This window comes from Olea europaea, unplaced genomic scaffold (assembly GCF_002742605.1).
Source record: "Olea europaea var. sylvestris unplaced genomic scaffold, O_europaea_v1 scaffold878, whole genome shotgun sequence".
Classification (NCBI taxonomy): domain Eukaryota; kingdom Viridiplantae; phylum Streptophyta; class Magnoliopsida; order Lamiales; family Oleaceae; genus Olea; species Olea europaea.
Window position 1 is genome coordinate 46,456 of NW_019267241.1, and position 12,183 is coordinate 58,638.

Consider the following 12,183-nt stretch of genomic DNA (forward strand, 5'->3'; position numbering starts at 1 on the left):
CTCGGATGAGAGGCTCGCGTCCCACCTCTGGGCCACCTCGCTTGAACTCCGAGGCTCTAGCACGTGCCTCCCTTTGGCCAGACAAAACGCCAAGTGGAGAAGCCTCAACATGGCTGCACCATCCACCATTTCTGGGATGCGTTGTCACCTTGGAGAAGAAGCTCACGTCCCACCTCTGGGCCACCTCGCTTGAACTCCGAGGCTCTAGCACATGCCTCCCTTTGGCCAGACAAAACGCCAAGGGGAGAAGCCTCTACATGGCTGCACCATCCACCATGTCTGGGATGCGTCGTCACCTCAGAGGAGAGGCTCGCGTTCCACCTCTGGGCGATCTCGCTTGAACTCCGAGGCTCTAGCACGTGCCTCCCTTTGGCCAGACAAAACGCCAAGGGGAGAAGCCTCAACATGGCTGCACCATCCACCATGTCTGGGATGCGTTGTCACCTCGGAGAAGAGGCTCGCGTCCCAACTCTAGGCCACCTCGCTGGAACTCCGAGGCTCTAGCACATGCCTCCCTTTGGCCAGACAAAATGCCCAGAGGAGGAGCCTCAATATGGCTGCACCGTCCACCATATTTGGGATGCACCTTCACCTCGGAGAGAGGCTCGCCTTCTCCACCTCACTTGAACTCCGAAACGCTAACACAGGCTGAACGCTAATGAGAAGCCACCTCACGCGCAATTGAGGCTCACTTAAGTCCGAGGCTCGTTCAGTTGTTTATTCGCTTAAATTCCAAGGCTCATGCATTTGTTCAGTTGTTCATTCACTTAAGTTCAAGGCTCATACAGTTATTATGCTTAAGTAAAGTTCATTTTCTTAAGTTTGAGGTTCGTACAGTCGTCCAATCCAGTTGTTTAAAGTAATTGAAGTTAAGGTACCAAGTTAGAGTTATTTAGTTGGTGCTTCTGTCAACCTTCAAGTTCATTTGCTTAAACGAGGCGCGTACACTTTGATAAAGAAACAACAATGAATGAAATAAGCATTATATTGATCTTCAAAAAGGATTACAAAGTGGGCCTCAGGCCATTACATTCGAAAAAACTGAAAAGAAAACTAATCTAAGCTTGGGTAGATGGGGGAGGAGCTTCTGTGCTTGGGGCTTCGGCAGCTTGAGCATCGGCATTTGTCTCCCCTACCTTAGCTGCCTCATTACCCTGCACTTCCTCAGCAGGGGTCTGAGGTACCTCATCCATGAATTCAGACCTGAGTTAAGTCAGATCCAAATTGGGATACAGTTCTTCTACCCGCTCCATCACCTCAGCATAGGCAAAGTTTCTCCAATAAGCACTGAAACTCTTATATTCCTCTGTGTATGGAAGTTGGCAATATACTCTCGCACCGCCTCTTTCCTCGCCTGTTGAGCCTCCTCTCTGGCATGGATGCATCATCCACATACCACTTGATTTGAGTTTCCAAGAAATGGTAAGCTTCTTGGGCACCTGTCAAAGAGAGATTTGCCTTCTCCAGGGCCTCGGTAGTTACCTTCTGGTGCTCATTGGAGACCTCCACCTTCTTTGTAAGGGAGGCCACCTCGCACTGTGACTCATGGACCTCCTTCTTCAAGGCCTCAATCTGGGCCAAGGCAGACTCAAGCTTGGCCATTTCTTCAAGTTTTTGGGCCCTGGCTTCTTCCGCTTTGGCCCTAACTGCCTTCAACTCCTCTGCAAGGGAGGCCGTCTTCTCCTCCTAAGACTGGGTCCTTGTCTGAAAATCACTCAAGGCCTCCCTGCATTCAAGAGCGAGGCCAAAAGTTCTGACGCTTTGGCTCACCAACGCCTTCGTCAGGTCGGTGGCATCGCAGGAGGAGGCATGCAGCTGCCACCTGTCCGTCTAGAATCGGTAAAAGTTCTCCGTGGCGCTTCGGACCTCCTGGGGAAGAGCCTCCACCAAGGCTGGGGCTAAAGTCTCCTCCCTTCCAGCTAGGAAGCTTGGAGACTTTCCCTTTTCCCGAACAGGCTTCTGTTTAGCTGCCTCCTCCTCGGCAGCCTCAGCAGCTCTCCTCGCAACCTCCTTAGCCTCAGCCTATCTGACTATTTCTAATTTGATGGCTTTGGAGGTAGATGCGAGTAGCTTTGGCTCATCTGTTGATTTGGCCTCATGGGACATTGATGTCCCAAATATCCCGAACGAGCTACTAATGTGCACCAGCTTCCTCCTCTTTGCCTCCTCTAGGACCTTCTCTTTCCCCCGAGGCTCTTTTGGCCTCTCCTGCCTCTGGGAAGCTCCCTCTTCGGAAGCCTTTGGAGTACTGCCCTTGGAAAGGCGTTCCACCCTGCCTCGGACCTCATTGGCCCCACTAGACCCGACTTCAAGGCCCTAGCCTTGACGGTGGTGGTGGCCTTCAGAATGTAGCCATGCCTAGAGCTGGGTACTCCTTCCTCTTGAATTTATCTGCATAAGAACGTCAGGTCAGGACATCAGTATCCAATCAAAAGGACAAGGAAATTTAGAACTATGGGAGCCTTGTACCTCTGGATGCCATCAGTCCAAAATCTAGGAAGTAGCGACTCCAGTCAATCAGATGGTCAAAGTGACGGAGCTTCAGAGGCCTCTTGTAGATGTCCTCTATCACCTCGAACTCTTCTCAGCTGAGCTCGAACCTCGTACTACAATTTGCAATGGAAGCCCCAATAGTTAGAAATTTTCTAAGTGTTCAGTTCAGAAGTACAAGCAGGGGCTAGGAGACTCACGAGCTTCGTAGTACTGGGTCAGCACTATGCAAGAAAGGGCCTTGTCCCCCTCCACTGCCTGCCATTTTCCCCACACCTAGAACCAGGACTCCTTCCCCCTTTAATGGAGGAAGGCAGTCCCACCACAAAGGGTGCGTGAGCCCCCCAAGGTGTGAGGTAATACCACCCCCTGGACTCCTTCCCTACGATTCGGGGCTGAAAAAGAGTCATGAATACATGTAGAGGCATGTCCTCCCCAAGTGACACCTCCTTCCACAGGAAGTACGAGCCGACCAACTGGCTTCACCCATTTGGTAGAACCTGGGTCGATAACAACTTAAAGTTCCTCAGCACCGCCCTAAAGAAGGGGTGCAGAGGAAGATGCATACCTGCCTTAAATAGGTATTCACTGACTGCCACGCATCCGCGCCTCGGATAGCAGGCACGCTCATTTAGCTTGGGTACCAGCATTTTTATGGTGTGGGGGACACTGTATCTCTCCCTGATCTCCCCTAACCTTTTCTACGTCATACTTGAGGGCACCCTAGACGCCCCCCACTCTTCAGTATAATCTACCGGGTCCTTGGCCATAGCATAACTATCAGCCTCGGCATCCCCCCTCTGACTGACCCCATAATCTAACGACGCTACAGTCACCAGCTCCCTACCCGAGGTGGACTCCATTTCACAGAATTAACACAACAAAAAGGGCTTTTTTGCGAATAATACCTAAGGAAAGAACACTACGAGAATGGAGAATAGACCGGAAAATCAAAGAACAGGCAGCCTTGACACCGAAAAGTTCGAGATTTTGAGAGAGAATCAAATTGCAAGTTTTCGAAAGTCCTAAAAAATGGGATTCTCTTACCTTTTATAGAGGTCCAGGACAAACCCCAGCCGTCAGATCGAATCTCAGTCAATCTGAACCCTCCTTTGAAGAATAAATTCGAGGCGTTGAATTCAAACGATTTTTCAAACCTACGCCTCAGATTCAAGCGTGCCTCACACGCACCCCATCCAACGTGTCTGCTTTTAGAACCTCCGATTGTCCTCATAATTGTGTTTTTAATTCAACGACAGCAGGGGCCTTGGAAGTCGTACAGGTCAGCCGTTTTTCCTCGAAAATAAGCACAAAACATCAAATCATTGGTGCAGCTATCAACGCACAATCATTCCCATCGAACCTTGGCTTCAACTTCAACGATCAGCCTACAAGCCTCGCAGGTTCGATTTTCCAACCACCTCGACTTCAACTTCTACAAGCCTCGCAGGTTCGGTTTCCCAACCACCTCGGCTTCAACTTCTACAAGCCTCGCAGGTTCGGTTTCCCAACCACCTCGGCTTCCACCTCAACATAGCCTCGGTCTCTTCATCATTTGCTTACAGCAGCACATCTCAAACTCCAACCATGACATAAATATCTATACTTGGACTTGGGGGACTATTGTTGCGTATTGTCATACTTAGCCAACCTACATGGGCCAATGGCCCACTCAGGCCGAACCACATAGCATTCCAGTCGAGGCGGTATATATTATCGAGGTGGGCTATGGCCGAAGCCCTCCTATCCGAGGCATGCCCTTTCACCGAGGCCTATAATCGTAATCGAGGTCCACATGCTGAGGCTTATGGGCCGGCGCCATGATGCGGAAGCTAGTTGAAGTTAGCTGAAGCCCTCAAGTGGGAGTATTGTATGAAATGGCCGAAGCCCCGAATCTGATGCAGGAGCCTCCGAACCACATGGGAGTGTCCTCCATAATCACTCCTCCCAAGAGATCGTCTACACAAAGATCTCATTCGAATAATTGATGAAACGTTTGTCATAAGCATAAAGGTCAAGTCTTGTCACTAGCATGAAGGCTCTGCACAAGCAATAAATGTGCAGCAAGCTAGCAAGTCAAGCCCCCTGCCTAGGATAAGATGTTTGAATCAATGAGATGAGGCCATATGCCACCTCATCCAAGGGCTCCCATTTCACATGTATCACTATAAATACTTCCCTCGTGTAACATCAAAGGACTAATGCAATAATCAATATAAAGAACTACACTTTACTCAACTCTCTCTCATTTACTTGCAATACACAAATCGAGTTTACACATATTTACATGTACATTTACGAATACCGGTTGGTAATTATTGTATAATCGGATCACGAATACCCGTCGGATTCCGAATGTCACCGTCCCGCGTCGTTGGGCTACTCCCACGCCCTTTGAATCGCTCGTTGTAGACCGTCCACGTGTCATAGCGTGTTGGACATTCGCTCACGTGTGTGCGGGTGGGACCGGCATTGTTGGCAACACTTTTTGGGGTCAACAATTACTATAAGGTCTTTGTAAATAAATGGCATGATACACCTTTGTTTTAGGCTTGAGGATCTTGCATATGGTCATGTGATACTTGGTCCTGCGATAATTATGAATGGCAATAGCACTGTGATAGTAGAACCTTACTATAAAGCTGTCATCACTAGATAAAGTAATATCAAGATTGAACTCGGGTCAATTCATAACACTGTGAATATTTCAAATGAAGTTGCAGATGTTCAGGTTTCAATCTTCAATAATCGATTCATGGGAATGGCTGAGTAGATGCAAATCACCACATGTTTCTGTGTACTTAGGAGCCATGTCCAGCACGGTTAGATTGCAACTGAACTACTGGAGCAACAATTTGAATGAAGGAGATGTTTTGGTTACCGATCATCCTTCTGCTGGAGGTAGTCATCTTCCCAAAATTACTATTATTACACCTGTTTTCGATACAAGGAACCTGGTATTCTTCGTTGAAAGTCGAGGGCACCATGCAGAGACTGGAGGTATTACTCCTAGGAGCATGCCACCTTTCTAGAAGTCTATGTGGGAAGGCGCTGCAATAAAAGTATTCAAGCTCATGGATATGGGGCATTTTCAAGAAGAAGGGATCACCAAACTTTTACGGTTTCCCCGTTTTGAGGGATTGTCTTTTAACATCCCTGGAAAATGCAGGCTTCAAGATAATGTAGGATAATTTAATTAATCACTGGATCTTTCATGTTAAATCATCAAGAAATACAAGAATTAAAGTGGAAGCGTACTTGAATCAGACATGGTTAATGCAATAATGAATTTCGCGGTATAGTCTTCCAAATCTACACGCAGTCTCATTTTCCTCTCTGTGATGGGATTCAGAAGAGAATGAATAATACGTACGTGTGATCTGGGGACCATAACCTATTTATATAGCGACGCCCTTTGACCTAATTCGATCCATCATAGAATTAGGACTTGGGCCCGATCTCTACACATTTATAAACTCATACTTTAATTGGATACATTAAAGCCCAAAATGGAAGCCTTATTAGATCACTTTAATTGGGCTCAACCGAATTCGATAGCCTTTAATTTAACACACAATTATTCACATATAAGCCCATTAATGGATTAAAAATCCTTACAGATAATTTATCAGATCTTCATGCTCAAGTAGCTGCAAATCAAAGAGGAATTTCACTTATCAAGGAGCTTATCGAGCAATATGGTTTTTGGATACTGTCTAGTCATACATGAATCAGGTGCAGTTTAACGCAGAAGAGGCAGTGATAGAAATGCTGAAATCTGTTGCTGCTAGAGTTTCTTCCAATTCTGCCAAGGGTGAAGAGGGAGATTTAGTAGTCATCGGAGAGGAAGATTTCATGGACTGCGGGTCTATTATACACTTAAAACTTACCATCGATCCTAAGAAGGGAGAAGCATCTTTTGATTTTTCTGGGACGAGCCCAAAAGTTATCGAGAATTGAAATGCACCAGAGGTAGTGACATCTGCCGCAGTCATTTACTGCCTTTGTTGATTGGTTGATGTCGGTATCCCCCTCAATCAAGGATGTTTGGCTCCCGTAAAGACATATATTCCTCGTGGTTCTTTTCTCTCTCCAGGTGATAGGTCTGCTGTCGTGGTAGGTAACGTTCTCACATCTCAGAGAATAACCGTTGTTATTCTTATAGCATTTCAAGCTTGTGCTTGTTCACAGGGTTGAATGAATAATCTAACGTTTGGCTACTACGAGATAATTGGTGGCGAAAGTGGGGCCGGCCCTAACTGGGATGGTACCAGTGGAGTCCAGTGCCACAGGACCAATACTCGTATGACTGATCCCGAGATTTTTTATCAGAGATATCCAGTTCTAATGCATAAATTCGGATCGAGGGAGAATAGTAGAGGTATTGGTTATTTCAAAGGCAGTGAAGGACTCATTCGAGAGATACAATTCAAACGCCTTGTAGTTGTTAGTATTCTTTCAGAAAGGCGTGTGCATGCACAGGGAGGAAAAGATGGCGCTCGATGTGCTAATTACCTTATTACAAAAGATAAACATAAGATATATCTTGGATGAAAAAATACGATCGAGGTGCAGGCTGGGGAAATAGTTCAGATTTTAACTCCTGGAGGTGGGGGAGGGGTTCAAATTGATGTAATGAGTGCCTTTAACCACCTCTTCATGTACTGTTTGTTGCCAGTTAGAGGCTTGGAAATGGATTATTTTGTGCATTAATGGCAACGAATTATTGTCGAAATTCAAATACTATTTTATCTTTTATGTTGTTTTTGGTTCAGTTCGTGATATGATTTTGGAGTCGAGCCCGACAAAGGCAAGTGCGAGACAAGACCCGTTGATAGTCGATGGCGAACCAATGACGCGATCAAGGGCAAAGTAAGTAAAACAAGCAATGGGATTGTTCATTCAAGAAACCATTAATGGAACCATGTTCGGGATTCAAAATGGAGCAACTTTCATGTTCGGGTCGAAGGCCGAATCAACTTGGATCAATTTGTTATCAAGCGACGAAAGCGAAGGCTGAAGACAACACCATGCGGCCGCACAGGCAAAACAACATGCGGCCGCACACATGCAAACCGAAAACCAAAAGTGTAATTTCAATTGAACCATCGACCGCATGGATTTACACCATGCGGCCGCACAGGCCAAAAATTTGGCGAATTTTCCAATTTTGGCAATTTTTCATATTTTGTTAGATTTTGATTCTTTTCCATATTTTGGAGATTATACTCGACTTTTGCACGATTTTTACCTAGTTTTTAGATTTAGTATAAATAGAAGTTTCCATTCAATTGTTGAAAACTTTTGACATTATTGATATTGAATTAAAGTGAGGCGTATTGTCTTCTCTTCATCGTTTTTCATTGAATAATTTTGAACTTATCAAGTGTTAACTTGTGGGGTTCAAACAATCGGATTTAATTCTTGGATTGCATGATCAAGGGGTCTTTCAAGCGTCGTTCTTGTTGGGTTTTTTGGTTCGACTTTCTTTTGGGTTAATCCTAAACTTTGCATTAATTTGGCTTTCTTGGGTTCGTCAATCTCATTGTGGGTTTCGTAGTCAACGTTGCTACGGGGTTCGCATCAGTTCGATTCCATATTCGGGAATAGCTTTACTTGCGATGGACTCGATCGACTATATGCATATTTTTCTCCTATTTTGTTGCTTTGTATACCGAAGACCTTTGCTGTGTTTTGCATCCAATAATGCTGCTATTCAGATTTGTCCTTCTTATTGGAGAATAACGGATTTATTTTTTTATTTTTTCTTTTTAGATATATATTTTGTACATTTTCATTGAAAAAAAAATCCATCTTTATTTGGTAATTTTTTTGTTGTTGTTGTTGTTTTTTTTTTTTAAATTTTTGATGGCCTTTATTGGGTAGATTTATGATGTGAACTGTGAAGCATTTTCTTTTTCTTCTATCGGAAAAAGATGATAACTTTTTACTTTTAATTCAAGAGAGTCTCATGTATTTGGCCAAAGTTGGTCAACAATTTTAATTTAACCATGTATACAATAGTGAAGTGCGAATTGTGATTTCCTTCTCTCATAAATCACTAATATTAAAGATATGTTTGAACTTCATTTTTGGAAATTAGAATTTATAATACTGATTTTTTGAAAAATATATGGTTAAAATGTAAGGAAGTATTGAGTTCAGGTGTAAAATTATTTTATTAAAAGAATGCATAGTTGAAAACGAGTTTAAAAAAAAAAGGAATTTTCAAACAGTAGAGCTCAAATTGGAATTTTAAATCTCATTATTTTTCAGTTATTATTTAAAAGTAAATTTGATTTGATAAATAGTATATAAGGCCGTTTGGGAGTGATTTTTCACCTCCAAAAAAATTGATTTTTTGACCATTATTTAATTATTCCAGCTGTAAAATTTGACTTCTTCTTTCACAAGTGCCCTCACTTTTCTCCTAACGATCAAAAAATCAATTTTCAAAATCGCTCTCAAACGCGGCCTATATAAAAGATTGAGTATAAAGGATAAGCTCTATTTGATGCGAATTAAAATCCAAATTTTAATCTAAGTTAAAATCAACAATTAATTTTAACTACATATTTCATGGGTATCACAAATTTCAACCACATATTTCATCAACTTTTATCAAAATCTATTAAAAATTCGATTTTAATATCCACCAAAAAGGAGAATCATATTTTCAGTAAAATTTTATAAAAAAAGATGAAATATAGGGTTAAAAGTTAATAAAAGTTATGAGTCATGTGAATTGTATGATTGAAAATAAATTTAAGGAAAATTAATCCCCTTTACCTTAAAAGAGAGGATGCCAACATTACTATTCATTTTGAGGCAGAGCTTTCACACTAAATTGATTCCCTACTGTAGTTAAACTCATTCAGCATTATTTCCACCGAAAAAAGGCTTTAATTATTTCTTCCTTTCATCTACAGAAATGAAATTAATGCAACTGCTTTATTACTTTCCATTGTTGACTTAAACAAGTAATTTACTATAGCTCCATGTTCATTCTCTGTGATCTATTTCTATTAGCTATTATCTCTACTACAATAAAATGAAAGAGGCAATATGTCAATTACTATTCATTCAAGCCGTATTTTGAGTTTTTACGTAAAAATATATATATATACTTTATGTTATACCAAATAATATTTTTTTTTTAAGAAAATGATGTAAATTATATTGAGAAAATTGTCACGAAAAAATAGTAAATATTAATAAAATAATTAATTTTTTTTAAGTAAAAGACGAGTTATACGTATTTTTTAACATACATGTTTGATGTACGTTTAACTGTTTTTGATATTCATTAAGATCATTCGATGTGTTTATGATATATTTCTAGAAATGAGCTTAGAGAGAATATAGAAGATTTATGAAAGACATTCATAAAAAACTAAATAAATCATCCAATGAGCCTTTTTTTGTCAATTTTGCTTTCTTTTTTCTTTTTTCTCACTAGGTGATTTATTTATTTTTTTATAAAAATCTATCATAAATCTTATATTCTCTCAAAACTCATTTCAAGAATTATATCATAACACATCGAATGATCTAAATGAATATTGAAAATAGTTAAGCGTACATCAAACGTGTGTGTTCAAAATGTGTATAACTCGACTTTTTTCTTAAAAAAATCAATTATTTTATTAATGTTTATTTTTTTTTGCGACAATAATTTTTGACGTCATTTGAAAATTTTCCTAATAAACTTTAAAATTTTTTTAATGTCAAAAGAGACATCATTTAAAAAAATATAGAATTTCGATAACAAGCTAATTTTATAAATTCATCGACGATTGTACAGTACTCGAATGCATAAATCTTTTATATTCTCTCGAAACTCATTTCAAGAACTATGTCATATACACATCGAATGATCTAAATAAACATCGAAAATAGTTAAACGTACATCAAACGTAATAAATATCGAAAATAGTTAAACGTACATCAAACGTGTGTGTTAAAAATGCAAATAACTCGTCTTTTTTCTTTAAAAAAATTAATTATTTTATTAATGTTTATTATTTTTTTGCGACAATTTTTTCAATATAATTTACATCATTTTCTTAAAAAAATAATATTATGTCTCACCCAGAAAAAATATATATATATGAGCAAAATTGCTCTGTGCATCACGGACTTTCTTTGGTTTTTTTTTTCTCATTTTTTTTCATTGGGTGATTTATTTAGTTTTTTTATAAATATCTATCATAAATCTTCCATATTCTCTCGAAACTCATTTCAAAAACTATATCATAAACACATCGAATGATCTAAATGAATATTGAAAATAGTTAAATGTACATCAAACATGCGTGTTAAAAAATGATTATAACTCGTCTTTTTTCTTGATAAAAACTAATTATTTTATTAATATTTATTATTTTTTCGCGACAATAATTTTTGACATCGTTTAGAAAATCTCCTAATAAATTTTTAAAATTTTTTAATGTCAAAAGAGACATCATTTGAAAAATTAAGAATTTCGATACCAAGATAACTTTATAAATTTATCGACGATTGTACGATAGTCGAATGCATAAATATTTGATATTCTCTTGAAACTCATTTTGAGAACTATGTCGTAGACACATCAAATGATCTAAATGAATATCGAAAATAGTTAAACGTACATCAAACGTGTGTGTTAAAAAATTCGTATAACTCATCTCTTTTTAAAAAAAAAAATCAATTATTTTATTAATGTTTATTATTTTATTGCGATAATTTTCTCAATATAATTCACATCATTTTCTTTTAAGAAAAAATTATATGTATGATGTCAATTATTTTTCTTTTTAGACATAAACATTCCTAATAAAATTATTATCACTTTATAATTTATATGTGTTATAAATTGTTATACTATTTTTCCTACTTTTCTCCATTCCTTTACGCAACAATTAATCAAATTTATAGATTTATTGAGAGAAATAAATAAATATTTTGACCCGTTAACCCGTGCATTGCACGGGTAGAAAACTAGTTTTAGAAAAGTGGAAATTACACAAAACCCTACATTAAAAATCCACATTTTTAAAAGCAGACCAATGTTTTAACATATCAAAAACCAGAATTCTTTCAATCTATTAATATTCCAAACTGTTATAAAATGAGAGGAAAATAGAATAGAGAACTCAATAAACTTATTGCGTGTATTATTGAAAATCAAAATCCTATATTTATAGGTAAGAATCAGGGATACAATGGTAATAATTTCTAGGCTATAGGGGTACAAATGTCATTCACCAATAAACTTTAATGGACTTTCCATTTACAACATCCCCCTTGAATGACATATTACAAAATATCTGCCTCATTAAAACCTTGTTTGATTCCCAATGGGAAAAAAATCAAACGAAGGAAAAAGAGTACAGTTATTTTGGAGTATTAAAATTAAATGTTGACTCACTAAAATCTTGCTAGGAAAATCTAATGGGACAAAACCTAAGCTAAGGAAAAAGAGTACAACTACTCCCTCTGATGTTGATCACTGAAAATCTTTGAGTCGATGCATTCCAATCTCATGAATTAATTTCTTGAATGTAGATGTTGGCAGCGCTTTTGTGAATAGATCAGCCACATTGTCACTTGAGCGAATTTGTTGAATATCAATGTCACCATTCTTCTGAAGTTCATGTGTATGAAAGAATTTCGGAGAAATATAAATTTGCTTAGTTTTAAAGATATTCA

At 39.1% G+C, this 12,183-nt stretch overlaps 1 pseudogene; it reads left to right on the forward strand.

Annotated features, from left to right (window-relative positions):
• Window positions 1–7,203, forward strand: part of LOC111392088 — an 18,747-nt pseudogene extending 11,544 nt beyond the window's left edge.
• The last annotated feature ends 4,980 nt before the right edge of the window (window positions 7,204–12,183 follow it).